Here is a 15,784-nt window from a genome sequence, read left to right on the forward strand (position 1 = left end):
TGAAAGAAACTCTACAAGGGCTCGGTGTGAAATACGTGCTAACTAGTGAGACACCACATGTATTTGGCTCACGTGTTAAAAAGTGAGACTCAATCTAGTGGGTTCACCATACACCCATGAACCACTTCCGTCGTTTGCGTGTGAACACTGGTGCAAGAAAGAAAACCACAGTTGATGTTTCTGCAGCAGGCCTTCGTTGGAAATAACAACTTTTTAAGTTGCCTGGGTGTGTAAAACCAAAAAAAGAAAAATATCTTTATTCAATTAATTTATAATGAATTAGATGACACATGCTACACAAACGGTAAGCTCTTTAAACAACAGACCAAACGGAAAGGTAACATCACAGTTATACTCGAAGTGTCGGTGAAAGAAAGTGAAAAAATAGCACTGTACCTAGATAGAATATAAACTGTAAAAGGAAGAACATTATAAACTCAAGAACACGGTACAAAATAATACAAAAAGCATGCAAAACTTTACAATATTCTTAAAATTGATTTTAAAAAATGATTTTTCAAAATAAAAGTGATCAAAGTAAATGAGTTTAATGCGTAATTATATGTTAATATATATATATATATATATATATATATATATATATATATATATATATATATATATATATATATATATATATATATATAAGCAATGCAAATCTCTGGTAAACGCTTAGAATGCTTTTCAAAAATAGAGTTCAATACTAGAATAAAAATTCTCCAATTTTTTTGTAATCATTGCATTCACAAGTTTTTAATCTAAATGCTCATCAGTGCTGTAAACTAACGTGTCTCCTCGTTAAGCTTTACAACTGTTTACCTACTCTAAATCAGCCTCAAGTATTTTATTGCACCTTAATGGCGAGGGGGGTGGGTGGGAGTGGGGAAAGGGTAGTAAGGGAGTAATGCTAGACATCCCACAGATAGTTTTATTTCTTTCTGAGGACTCTATAAGTGAATTTTTATGTTACTTTTCAGTCGGAGATTTTTAAATCTGATCACTTAAGTGTCTTTTTATTTGGATATTTGAATTATTAAACAACAATAACATTAATTGGTAAGAGAATATTAAATACGTTTAATTAGTTATATATATATATATATATATATATATATATATATATATATATATATATATATATATATATATATCTTAATATACATGTTTATAGATATATTACAAAAATTGATGTCACCAATCAAATGTTCAGATCATTGAATTGAAAATCGAACGGTAATTCTAAACACCCAAAGAAGTGAGCTAATCCGGCTATTTAGAGTCAAAATAAAATCACTTCAGGCTTGTTGACACGAGACAAATATTTGTTTAACGATATTAAAGACTATGTGGAAGTGCAATTATCTCTAGTACCTCCGCCCTATTTTTACAAATATGGACCTCTCTGAATATTTCACAATCAATCACAAAGAACCGCCGATTGTATTGCTTTCCAATCTGGTTTTAATTGTATCGGCAATGGAGATATTCAAACAGATAATTAGCTAGGCCTGAACAGGAATCTTTACGTAAATCATTTCCGCATAACGGAAATGTGCCGTGTGACCTCAGACTACTATTCAAAACTTTGAATACAGAAAAAAAATAACTGTTTTATTACATCAAGATGAATAAAAAATATAAAAACTCACCAAAAAAAAAACAATAAAAAAAAACAACAATATGCTTAACCATTATTTAAAAATGAAAATGTCATCTTGTTTCAAAATCCCCACCCCTCCCCATCCCTTCCCGTCGGTAGGAGATAACAATCTGTATTAAAATGTATTTAACTGTAATTAATAATTAATTAAACTTGGGTCAAACATTATATTCTGATAAATTTTTTGAGGGAAAGGCTTGGTCTGTTTGGGAATGTATAGTTTCTAGACCGGAAATTCAAGTAGATCACGAGGGGATGGGTTCATGATGTGTGGGGGGAATTTATGATCATGGGTTCTTTTAGTGAGGACACATAGCCCTGTGTTTGTGTATGTGGGGTGGGGGTGGAGGTGTATGTTGATGGAGAGCAACCTTCAGGAGAGATCCGGGTAGGGGTATTTTATTTCTTTGTGAGCATCTATATTGTCTTCCGAGGCAACAAACAATCCACACACAGACACAAAAAGAGACACATAAAAACACTCATAGACACAAAAAACACACAAACACACACACACACACACACACACACACACACACACACACATATATATATATATATATATATATATATATATATATATATATATATATATATATATATATATATATATATATATATATATATATATATATATATATATATATATATATAACAGATTTTCGCCTCTAAATGCTGGCAATAATCGGGTCTACAAACTACTTGCGATAATGACAAACTTTCAGTGGACTTGGCAAACTAGACTAGTCCCATAAAAGCCCCATGTAATACAAGATACTAAATTTTGTCACATTTTGTTTTTCTTCCAGGCTTTTTTCTCTGGGGGTGCACCTGAAATTTTCTATATAAATTCTATTTCGTTCTTTGTCCGCCCCTCCCGAAAGGATGCCCGTTCCATAATCAGATTGCAAGTGGTCATTGTAAAAAAATTTACTACGCTCTTCGACTCCAATTTCATTATAATAATGTTGTTATAAAATGGTATTTGATTTATTTTATACTTTTGTCGACAAATGTCAATTTTATCAGTTGCCTAGGTCATGTCAGTAACAGACAAACACGGAGTCTACGCCATTTTGTGTGTCACTCTCGGTGCTGTTGGCTCGGTCTTTCATATCATTGGCCTCTCGACACCCACGTGGTCTGCGCTGGCTTATCTAGGTCAAAGAGGCTCGAAAGGATTGTGGGAATACTGTGTTGAAGAGGAGTGCAAATACTACGCAGTGAAAGATGGTAGGGTGAATTTATGTGAAGAGGTTAGACTAGGTGTGACAGTAATTTAGCATTGGCCGATTCTAGCCGGAAAAAGATACGCATGCACAATGGAGAGAAACGACGACTTTCCTTCGTGGCCTATCCCTAACCACAACCCTAACCCTAACCCTAACCCTAACCCTAGCTCTAACCCTAGCTCTAACCCTAGCCTTAGCCCTAGCCCTAGCCCTAGCCCTAGCCCTAGCCCTAGCCCTAGCCCTAGCCCTAGCCCTAGCCCTAGCCCTAGCCCTAGCCCTAGCCCTAGCCCTAGCCCTAGCCCTAGCCCTAGCCCTAGCCCTAGCCCTAGCCCTAGTCCTACAATATATAAAATAATTACAAAAATCAATTTGGAGCAGGGAAGGAATGATGGGTGGGGGTTGTTCGGTTTTATGCACGTGTAAGTTCTGTGTTTTTTAATCGACGTGTTACGATATAGAGTTATCACCATTGAATGTGATGTTGTTTGCTATATGAAGGGGGGGGGGGGGTGGAAGGGGGGGGGGCTAATTATAACACCAGATGTTATCCGACCTAGTGACGACAAAGTTAAGAACGGTGCTTCATTTTCCTTCAGTCAGTTTAAAAGTGTGTGAGGCCTTCTCTATTCTGGGCATGTTAAGAACCAATTTTAATTAAGTTTTGTCTGTAGACAGTTTAAAAGTGTGTGACAATTCTCTATTCTGGGCAGGTTAAGAACCAAATTTAATTGTGTTTTGTCTGTAGACAGTTTAAAAGTGTGTGAGGCCTTCTCCATTCTGGGCATGCTGGCCAGTTTTTTGGCCGTGACGGTCTCAGTGTGCCAGGTGTACTGGGCGGTTCTAGACATACAACAGAAGAAACGGTACCACTACATAGCTTCGTCTGCCTGCTTTCTGGCGTGTGAGTATACTGGTCTGTGTGGGTTTGTGTGGGTATGTGTGTGTCTGTGGGGGGGGGGGGGTGGGAGTCAGTGGGGATCTGTGATAGGGGGTCTGGGAGGTGTTTTTGGTTCTGAGTTGGTCTGTGTGGGTTTGTGTGGGTAAGTGAAGGTCTGTGGGGATTTCCGGGGGCCTTTGGAGGTAGGTGTGGTTCTGTGTGGTTCTGTGTGTGTCTTTGAGTGTGTCGGGTCCTTCATGGGTTTCTGGGGATCTGTGCGGGTATGAGTACCTGTGTCTGTGTGGTTCTGTGTGGTTTTGTGTGGGTTTGTGTGGGTATGTGAGGGTCTGTGGGGATTAGTGGGGGTCTTTGGAGGTAGGTGTGGTTCTGTGTGGTTCTGTGTGTGTCTTTATGAGTATGCCGGGTCTTTTGTGGGTTTCTGGGGATCTGTGTGGGTATGAGTATCTGTGTCTGTGTGGTTCTGTGTGGTTTTGTGTGGGTTTGTGTGGGTATGTGAGGGTCTGTGGAGATTAGTGGGGGTTTTTGGAGGTAGGGGTGGTTCTGTGTGGTTTTGTGTGTGTCTGTGAGTCTGTCGGGTCCTTCGTGGGTTTCTGGGGATCTGTGTGGGTATGAGTATCTGTGTCTGTGTTGGTCTTTGTGAATCTGTATGCATCTTTGTTTGTCTTGTGGGAGTCTGTTGGGGTCTGTGTGGTTCTGTGTGTGAGTCTCTGTGTCTTTGTGAGTCTATGTGGGTCTGTGTGGGGCTGAGTCTTTGTTTCTGTGTAGAAAAGAGTGTTTGAAAATCTGTATTTCTCTGCGTATGTGTGAGCGAACGTATATGTGTGTATTCATGTGTAGGTGTGTGTTGATGTGTTTGGGTGTGTTGATGTGTTTTTGTGCGTTCATGTGTGTGTACGTTTTTGCGTGTAAATGCGTCTTTCAATATGATCTGTTTGTCCCTTTGTGTGTGTCGGTGTCTGTCTATTTATGTCTGTGTAGAAGTGTTCATGCATGTACATGTGTGTGAGAAACCTATTTTCAATTAGACATTTACTTACTATGTGCGTGTATTCACTTTATGCTATGACCAAGATTTTGAACTAGATACGAAATTGTGAAATTAATTGTTTACGATTAGAATAGGCGATAATCATGCTTAAATTATTGAATGTCCTTTAAACACCATAGTAATTAAATCGTTTTTAATATTTTGCTTCATTAAGCGATACTGTCAAACCAATCATACTAACACGACAAACACTAACTCTGAGTCTTTATTCCTTATTCCTAACATTTAGGTAACTCTTGAATCCCTGATCTAAACAATTCCACGAACATTAAATATCCATAGAATAACTGTGGAATTATAGCTTCTTTTTAAAAAAAATAGGGCCAAGTTAAGAGAAGTGGTTTTGTTTTTATCTTAAGCACCGGTAACTCAAACCTAACTATTGAGGCATTTAGTAAAGAACATTCGACAACAGGAAACGCGTTATTCGAGTGTCATGGAAAACCTTCACAGTCGCTTTTTTTTCTTGTTTTTTTTTTCGTTTTTTATCCTGCTTTATATCTCGCATAATTCCAGACTTTTTGTGTCTACCCCCCCCCCCCTCCACCACCACCCCCCCCCCCCCACCAAAAATAAAAAGGAAAGGTTATGTTAGGTTCGGTTTTCCTGTCGTCACTCCTGGGACATAGGCCGCTGACAAGAGCTTTCCAGGCGTCTCTGTCCCCCTCCCCCCTTAAATAAAAAAAGGAATAAACAAATAAATAAAATAAAAATCTCGGAATTCTGTTTCTTTCTAAATACTAATTAACGTTGAATTTAAGTTTTATTTCTGATTATTTCCTTTCCCCTTTTATTTTTGTCACACTACCTTGTCTCTACTTTCATAACATTTCGACGTTTTTTTTTCCCAACATTTAAATTCTATTTTTATAATCCACTACCTTTTCAACATTCAAGTTGTATTTTTAAAATTATTTCACTACGTTAATACTTCAATTCTATTTTAAAAATAGTTATTCCACGTTTTACTTTCTCGTATATACGAAGTATAGAGAAAGTCTTGTAATCGTGCAAAAAAAAAAAATCGAGATTTTTACAAATCTCGACGTTTTACACCTCACTGATACGGAAAAACATAATTTTGCAATCTTGTCCGTATGTCTGTGTGTCTGTCTGTCGGTGTGTGTGTGTGTCTGTCTGTGTGTAAACATGATAACTTGAGTACTATTACAGCTAGGTTGATGAAATTTCATATATAAGTATTTTATCAAAATTGTAGATCCGTATCAACTTTTGAGCGATTTCCGATAACCGAAAGTGGTACTTTTTCTACTTTGAATTTTTCAAATGCCTATAACTTGAGTACTATTTAGGATAGATAAATGAAATTTTACATGTAAGTAAAAGATCTAATTCTCTACCTTCTATCAAATTTTGAGTAATTTCCGTTGACCGGAAGTACACATTTACGCTATTTCCTATTTCTCAAAAAAAAAAACTATAAAGAACTAATAATATTGTGCACTATTATGCACATTTTGTTTTGGCGTTCGCTTGGTGTGCAATTCTTTTTTCTATGAGGTTCTATTCTATTTTTAAAAGTTTAAGTAATTAAAAATCATGTCTATATTCCAAGTTATATAAGAATATTCGAGAAAGTTTTGGGGAGATCACTCCCGGTTTATTTAACATTAGGATTCAATTTTTTAAAATAATTGTTCCGTTACTTTTTTCATTCCAGTTTTATTTATTTTAATCTCCATTATTGTGTGGCGTGTAAAGATGCATGGGCCACTAACCGAGGAACACTACGAGATAGGCTACTCGTTCATCGTCAGTATAGTGGGCAGCATACTCATCGTCATCACTGGCTTCATACAGCTGGTCTCATACTAAACAATGTCTCAGCTAGGGAGGATCAATGGGTGGCACGCTGTAGATAATTGTGATAATAATAAACAATTGGTGGCACGCTGGAGATAACAGGACTTATACTAATCAATGAGTGGCACGCTGTATATAACTGTGCTTGTACTAAAAAATGGGTGGCACGCTGTATATATTTGTGCATGTACTAAACAATGGGTAGCACGCTTTAGAAAATGGTGCTTGTACTAAACAATAGTTGGCACGCTGCAGGTAATAGGGCTTGTACTAAACAATGGGTGACACGCTTTAGATAACTGTACTATTAGTAAACAGTGGGTAACTGTACTATAAATAAACAATGGGTGGCACGCTGCAGGTAATAGGGCTTGTACTAAACAATGGGTGACACGCTTTAGATAACTGTATTATTACTAAACAGTGGGTAACTGTACTATAAATAAACAATGGGTGGAACGCTGTAGGTAATAGGTCTTGTACTAAACAATAGGTGGCACGCTTTAGATAACTGTACGATTAGACAACAATGGTTGGCACGCTGAAAAATAAGACTGAATCGTACCGATAGTGGGTGGCACGCAAAAACATAACTTGGCTTGCTTTGAAAAGCGGCGGCACGCAATATTAAAATGTGTGATGGATTATTAGTAAACAAGTGATATGAGAACATAGTATGTGGGTCAAGGTCCCTCTATTATCTTCTACTGCGGAATATTTATGGATTAAAAAAATGCAAAGTCTTTAATGCAGAATTTTTTTTCTTTAGAGGAGAGAATGTATGAAAAATTTCACACATTTTTACATTTTTTTTTGTGGTAGAATTTAAAAAAAAAATACGAATCTAAAACATAATTTAGAATTTTATTTCTGATTTGCATGAGTTTAGGAAAGAATATATTGACAAGGCTTGACTTACATTTTTTATTTATCTATTCAAAACGTTTTATTCAATTGGTAACTTTATTTTGTTTCACGCTTAACACAATACAACTTTTTATTCTATGAGACATGTCATTTATAATAAATGTGTTTAATAAATTTAGAATAACTAACTGTGATACAGCCTCCACAACTATTACGTTATTGATTTGATGAGACTTGTATGAAATATATAACTTTCTAAACAATAACGTTATTGATTTGATCATACTTGTATTAAATATATAACTTTCACAACAATTACGTTATTGATTTGATCAGACTTGTATTAAATGTATAACTTTCTAAACAATTACGTTATTGATTTGATCATACTTGTATTAAATATATAACTTTCACAACTATTACGTTATTGATTTGATCAGATTTGTATATATTATATAACATAACTTTCTAAACAATTACGTTATTGATTTGATCATATTTGTATAAAATATATAACTTTCTAAACAATTACATAATTGATTTGATCAGATTTGTATAAAATATATATCTTCCACAACAATATGTTATTGCTTTGATTACATTTGTATAATATATGTGTAAGATCCTCAACAATTACGTTATTAAAATGCATGGGTTATCTTCACAACAAAGATTTGTTAAAAGTATAGTTGTAGTCCTATGTTGAATTCAATAGCCTATTTATAATTTTTATGTGCTGCTGGCTTTTAAATTGTACAAAATGTATTTTAGAATAGAATTATGCACAACAATAAATGCTTTTAATCGAAATTATATTTTAATATTTAAATTTTAACTGATTCAGTATTTTATTGTATGAAATACTGTAGAATATTTATTTTCCTGCACATGATTAGTTTACTTTCGGTTATAAATTATGATGAAGATCAAGCGTATTTGCCTTGAAATTAAGTTTATTCTAAAAACAACAGTACACCAAGAATAAAAACATAATCTAAGCAACTCTTGGTACAGATAACAGATTTACAGATAATTGCTAATACAGAAAATAATATTTTGTTAATTTTTTTGTCTGGCAAAAAAAAATAATATAAAATTTAATTAAATTTTTTTTTAAACACAACTGAGGTTTGTTTCAATCGCTACTCTGAAGGTATTTAAAATCATATTTCGGTTTGCCATGCTACTGCCACCGATTTGGCGTCGCTCATAGGGTCGTACGTAGATGTTTTTAATGTTTTTACAATTTTACCTCACCCATTTTGAACACTGCTTTTTTACATTGAAAAAGCGTCACGTTACACTCTCCGAACCCCACCCCTCCCCCTCCCTCGTCACACAGAATCTCAAACAGAATTTAGAACCCCTCCTCCTTTATCCAATTATGAGTGTGACGTCATTTTTCAACGACCCCTATTCGATCCAATACTCAATTTTATGAGTCAAGTTTTTGGCATCTACAAGGTCGTATGTGGTTGTTTTGTTTTTTAAACTCTTTGTGCAGGTTCAGATGTGAATTTGTATGCAACTTTTATTTATTTTTCACTTTGAATTGGTTACCCTGCTGTACCTTAACGTAACGGAGAATTACAACAACAAAAAAAAAAAAAAACAACCAAAAAATTAGTAAAGGCCCTAATAAAATTATCTCCCTTATAAACTTAGTGATGATTCTCTACCCCCCCCCCCCCCCCCCCCCCCTTCCCCCCCCCCCCACCCCCACATACACAAACAAATACACTAGCAAAAAAAAGCCCTCCACTTCTAGAGTAACGAAAAGCGAGATTCAATATGAAATAACGAATGAGAGAACATATAATCAAAATAATCTTTAACCCAAAGCTTAGCTGAGCCATTAACAGAACAGGCACCTAGAGGAGTATCCACAACAAACATTAAACACCAAAAATCTTTTGAACGGCGAAAAACATGTAGGGCCTAGCCTAACAAGTTACGGCGTATTTTAAAGATTTATTGTTTTATTTTAGGGCGCCACGTTTGATCGTTGTATCTAGAATCTAGACAGTAAAGATTGGTTTACCCAGGTACTATTCATTAGAGCCCGGTAAACAGCATCGTCATAGATTTATGTCAGGTTAAAGGTCGGCTCATGGGTGTCACTTGATAGGTCAGGTAAGGGGTGGGAGTGTGAGTCAACGCCTTCGTCATAGATTAATGTCAAAGCTTTGGCTATAGGTGTAGTATGGAGTGGGTGCGTACTGAAATAACTTTTATAGTACTTATATATATAAATTGGAACTTAATCAAACACCTGTAATAGATCTTTAATAGATGGTTAATTATACCTTTTGAACATATGAGTTTTAACTGAGTTATTTTTTTTTTAAACCCATGATTTGTTATGGCAACAAGTGTAGCAGTCGTGAACAGCAGTCTGGACTCCTTTGCTAAATATTCTGTGCAACACCGTTAGGTAGTGTGTCATGCCATTTACGCTGGGGTCGAATGTCTTTTATTTTAAAGGTAAAACACGGCAAACAATGAAGTTTAGCACATGTTGGATTGTATGTAGGGGGCTCTTGCACTAGATATTGTAGTAATTATTGTAATATTGTACCTGGTAGTATGCAGTGTTTCTTCCAGACTTTTTTTTCTCCGGGGGGGGGGGGCACTTGAAATTTTCGGGGGGGCGGTAGACTTTCTTCGGGGGGGGGGGGCGGACACTGTTAACAGTATATATTTATCTATGTAAATTATATAAATTTCATTTCGTTCGGGGGGACGGTAATTTTTTTTCGGGGGAGGGGGGGGGGGGCAAGCCTGGAAGAAACTCTGGTGGTATGTTAGGTAGAGGAATTAGAGATCACATTTTTTTTCTATCTCCGCGGTGTATAAATAATTTGACCAGCACTATGGCATGTTGTCTTCATTTTTCCTAGGGTGAGTCAGGTACTCATCAGATTTAGCTGGACTCAATGACGTCATGTGGTATCGAGCTAATGATATAAAGTCCAGAAAATTCGGGTGTTTGTTGCAGGTATGAGGACTTGACAGATCAAGATGATGATGATAAGTCATGCTCTGACGATAACTGGCATTGTAACTTAATGACCGAATCAGCATATACCTTGTTGGTTCTTCTTGTGAGACATAAATGTCACACGGCAGTTAATGGCCCTCATTACAACAATAACTTATCCTGTTCTGGCCTATCAAATACGTCACTTCCCACTACACTAGTAAAAAAACCGTCTTCTAGAAGATAATGGAGATAAACAAAAAAGACGCTACTCTAAAATAACGCTAATGATTACGTACATAATCATAACACTCTGAAACGTCATAATATGTAGAAATACATGTACAATGCTGTGGTCGTAATAATTATTTTGTTAGAATACATTCTATGTGCCTTAGTCTATATAAACTATCAAGTGTTGGTATTACAAAATGTTATCGGCTTGCTTGGCATGGCTGTTTGCTTACAAGAAAGATAAACGATAACCTCGACACTAGGTTTGGCTTATCTATCCGTGACTAGCTTAAACACTAGAAAATTGCTTCAGATTTATTTCGAAATTCATAGTATTGCAAATCCTCCATCCCATCGCCACCCCTCACATATCACCACACTTCTCACACCAACACCACTCCCACCAATACCTCACCCTCCTCACCACCCCTTCCACACTAACACCCCTCCCACAACACCCCTCCTTCCACAACACCCCTCCCACTCCAACACCCCCCACACACACCAATAACCCCTCACGCTAACACCCCTTCCACAGCAACATTTCTCACGCCAACCCCAACCCCCCTCACACCAATGCCCCCCCCCCCTCACGACAACAACAAATCCAACCCCAACACCCCTCCCACGTCACCACTCCTCTCACACCAACACCCTTTTATCCCCACCACCCCTCCGACCCCACCCCACCCCCAACATATTCAACCCACATCAAAACTTTCAAAACGAGCACCAAGTTATGTGAATATTAGCACTTTAATCTATAGCAATGTCAAGGTTAAGTTGTATATTTCTAACGCACGTCTTAAATTTGCTTACATATCGCTTTGTCGTAGTGTTTTGGTAATCTATGTAGGTCAGGAAAAAATTAGTTTTAGTCTGTAGATGCACTGATAAGCTATCAAACACAGGAAAACAACTGTAAACACTGGTACCAAATGTAAACAATACCCAGCTAGTAAATCTATTCCTAGATCGATCCTTGCACACATAATGGATTTACATACATAAGTCCTGCAAGATTTCAGGACTTTCTTCGGGGGGGGGGGGGGGGGCGGACACTGTTAACAGTATATATTTATCTATGTAAATTATATAAATTTCATTTCGTTCGGGGGGACGGTAATTTTTTTTCGGGGGAGGGGGGGGGGCAAGCCTGGAAGAAACTCTGGTGGTATGTTAGGTAGAGGAATTAGAGATCACATTTTTTTTCTATCTCCGCGGTGTATAAATAATTTGACCAGCACTATGGCATGTTGTCTTCATTTTTCCTAGGGTGAGTCAGGTACTCATCAGATTTAGCTGGACTCAATGACGTCATGTGGTATCGAGCTAATGATATAAAGTCCAGAAAATTCGGGTGTTTGTTGCAGGTATGAGGACTTGACAGATCAAGATGATGATGATAAGTCATGCTCTGACGATAACTGGCATTGTAACTTAATGACCGAATCAGCATATACCTTGTTGGTTCTTCTTTTGAGACATAAATGTCACACGGCAGTTAATGGCCCTCATTACAACAATAACTGATCCTGTTCTGGCCTATCAAATACGTCACTTCCCACTACACTAGTAAAAAAACCGTCTTCTAGAAGATAATGGAGATAAACAAAAGAGACGCTACTCTAAAATAACGCTAATGATTACGTACATAATCATAACACTCTGAAACGTCATAATATGTAGATATACATGTACAATGCTGTGGTCGTAATAATTATTTAGTTAGAATACATTCCAGGTGCGCTGGTCTATAAAAAATATCAAATGTTGGTATTACAAAATGTTATCGGCTTGCTTGGCATGGCTGTTTGCTTATAAGAAAGATAAACGATAACCTCGACACTAGGTTTGGCTTATCTATCCGTGACTAGCTTAAACACTAGAAAATTGCTTCAGATTTATTTCGAAATTCATAGTATTGCAAATCCTCCATCCCATCCCCACCCCTCACATCCCACCACACTTCTCACACCAACACCACTCCCACCAATACCTCACCCTCCTCACCACCCCTTCCACACTAACACCCCTCCCACAACATCCCTCCTTCCACAACACCGCTCCCACTCCAACACCCCCCACACACACCAATAACCCCTCACGCTAACACCCCTTCTACAGCAACATTTCTCACGCCAACCCCAACCCCCCTCACACCAATGCCCCCCCCCCCTCACGACAACAACAAATCCAACCCCAACACCCCTCCCACGTCACCACTCCTCTCACACCAACACCCTTTTATCCCCACCACCCCTCCGACCCCACCCCACCCCCAACATATTCAACCCACATCAAAACTTTCAAAACGAGCACCAAGTTATGTGAATATTAGCACTTTAATCTATAGCAATGTCAAGGTTAAGTTGTATATTTCTAACGCACGTCTTAAATTTGCTTACATATCGCTTTGTCGTAGTGTTTTGGTAATCTATGTAGGTCAGGAAAAAATTAGTTTTAGTCTGTAGATGCACTGATAAGCTATCAAACACAGGAAAACAACTGTAAACACTGATACTAAATGTAAACAATACCCAGCTAGTAAATCTATTCCTAGATCGATCCTTGCACACATAATGGATTTACATATATCAATCCTGCAAGATTCAGGACAGTTACTTAGGCCTGAAATTTGGAACTAGGAATAATTGGGTCAATGTTTGTCTGAATCTTATAACGATATTTATAAACGAATCGAATTTTACATATAGCTACATTGTAAAAAACTGTAACCTTCAGATATTGATTTTGATGAAAGTTTTCCAAGCCAGTTGTATAAATGTATTCGTCCGACTATTAAATACTATAAATACTATACAAAGTTTAAGTAAAGAATTTCGAAATCAGATTTAAACGATAAAAAATTATCAGTGTGATGTTGCTTCATACCCCCACTAATTCCAACATATTAAAAAAAAGTAACACAAACAGACCACCACACCCTCTCTACTGCATGTCGCAACGTGTGCCTACAGAAACTGACGTCTAAACAATTAACCGAAATTAAACATAAAATAATTCCGTGGAAAAACCAGATAAGCTTTTGATATGAAAGGAATGGAAGTGTAAACAATACCAGCGTTGTCATTGGAAACGGAAAAATAAAGCTCTCTGAATTATCGCGTAGACGAATTTTCAATTAGGCTAGTCAAGGGCGTAGCATTTATGTGGGCTTTAACAAAAGAAAACGTTTTTACCTTTTTTTTTTAAAAAAAATCAAAATAATCGTAGTTAATGTTACACTTAATAGGGAGACAACTCCCCAAAGGAATGCTAAACTATACGGATGGAAGCTACTTGTGTTTACAGAAGCTGCCGAAATGAAAATAGAATTGGTGGTCCTCTCGTCTAAAAGGCTCAACTCTCTTGTTTTTTCGTTTTCTGTCCTAGGTGTGTTGCTATCTTCATCTAAAATCCTCATCTGCCGCGGGGGGAGGGAGGGGGGGGGTTCGAACTAGGAAATTATTAGACAGCGCTCTCCCACTCGACCGCCCCATTTCGAATTATGTTGGGTTAGATTTAAAAATAAAGTGAAATACACTTTCAGACCATGCGGGCAGAAGAAGAAAGAGTTCATGTGTTTCACTTAAGTATGTTAGAATAGCCAGTTGTATAGCTTGCTTTTACGACTCTCCTTTATAATCCGCCTGAATCTCTTAGCTTCTGAACTATTTTGTATATAAAGGCTTTTTCACCAAGTCTTAGCACAACTTAATTGATTGACCTTTACATTAATTACTTTTACAATTATTTTAAAGTATTTTATTCATACTTTAAAAAATTGTCTACATACTACTAAAACTCAAGTTTGTTTACATGTTTGTATATTTATTTTATTTTATTTTATTTTTTTTAAATTTTGTTTGTTTGTTTGTTTGTTTGTCTGTTTGGTTACAGGAAAGAATCTGCACTATGTGTAGAGCTGTAAAATACGTAATTAGGTAGAGAACAATGTTCTTTTTGACCAAACTGTTAATCCGAAATAAATTTAAAGACGTTAATTAATTTATTGATATATTCATTGATAGATTAACCACATTAATTATAAAAGTTCAGAACAACGACTTTACTTATAGTGACGTCATATGATTTATTTACTTTTTATAACAATAATGGCGGCTTCCATCGAAGATTTTGTTGCCCATTCAAAAGTTTAACGCATTATAAAGCTAATTTTCTGTCGGTTATAGCGATACGTCAGTTTGCCATATTTGTTAGGTTCCAACACTATTATCAATTTTCAACAGTTCTTCTAATTTGAGTATACAATAGATTTCTCTAGATCTATAGATCAGCTGTCGAAGGAAGAACATTTTAGACTTTTATAGATCTAGAATCTAGGTCAAACCAAAATTAATTAATTAAAAATTAAAATAATTATAAAAACACGATTATTGAGTTTCTTTATTAAAATATTTTAGTCCTTAAATATTTGATATAAAACTGTTCTTTTTAGCTTCAATGATCATCTAATACCAGAATACAAGGGATTTATCATATGTATCTAGATTTTAAGCAAAAATCTGTGTTTTAAAAGACAAAAACATGTCTGAGTTGGCGGGACATGGGGTAGGTAAAGTAGAGTTGACCTGTTTTTGTGACGTTAGCATATGAAGGGATAGTGTGGCAAGACCCTGCTCAGCCGATATCGGTGTTTTTAAAAGACAAAAACATGTCTGAGGTGTGACGTCTTTTTGAATGTGGGGTCTGGTTTGTTTTTGTGACGATAACTGACAGTAGGGAGGGAAGGGAAAAGTTAAAAATTATCAAATAAAATGACGTCATTTATTGATGACCCTTGAAACACACGGTTATTTAAGAATCAACAGGTAGTCTAGTATCAGTTATTTTTGTCTAAATGTTACTCAAGACCGAATATAAATAGAGGAGGGGGGGGAGTGGAAGCGATATTGTTATTAGCCAAGGGGCTTGTGCGAATGTACCTATGGCCCTACCTCAAACTCTTTCGCAATTCTTGAGAGATAAAAACAGAGATAAAAACCTCCAACCTAGCGACCCTCTCCCCACAGTCCAC

At 36.7% G+C, this 15,784-nt stretch overlaps 1 long non-coding RNA gene across 1 annotated transcript; it reads left to right on the forward strand.

Moving 5' to 3' along the window:
* The first annotated feature begins 949 nt into the window (after positions 1 to 949).
* On the forward strand, positions 950 to 3,742 carry LOC131938322 (uncharacterized). The gene is made up of 3 exons (XR_009386292.1): positions 950 to 1,056; positions 2,690 to 2,893; positions 3,638 to 3,742. It is a non-coding gene; the product is annotated as an uncharacterized LOC131938322 (long non-coding RNA).
* Positions 3,743 to 15,784: the final 12,042 nt, after the last annotated feature.

This window comes from Physella acuta, unplaced genomic scaffold (genome assembly GCF_028476545.2).
Source record: "Physella acuta isolate Inbredline_101_S28 unplaced genomic scaffold, ASM2847654v3 ptg000242l, whole genome shotgun sequence".
In the NCBI taxonomy this organism is placed as follows: Eukaryota; Metazoa; Mollusca; class Gastropoda; family Physidae; genus Physella; species Physella acuta.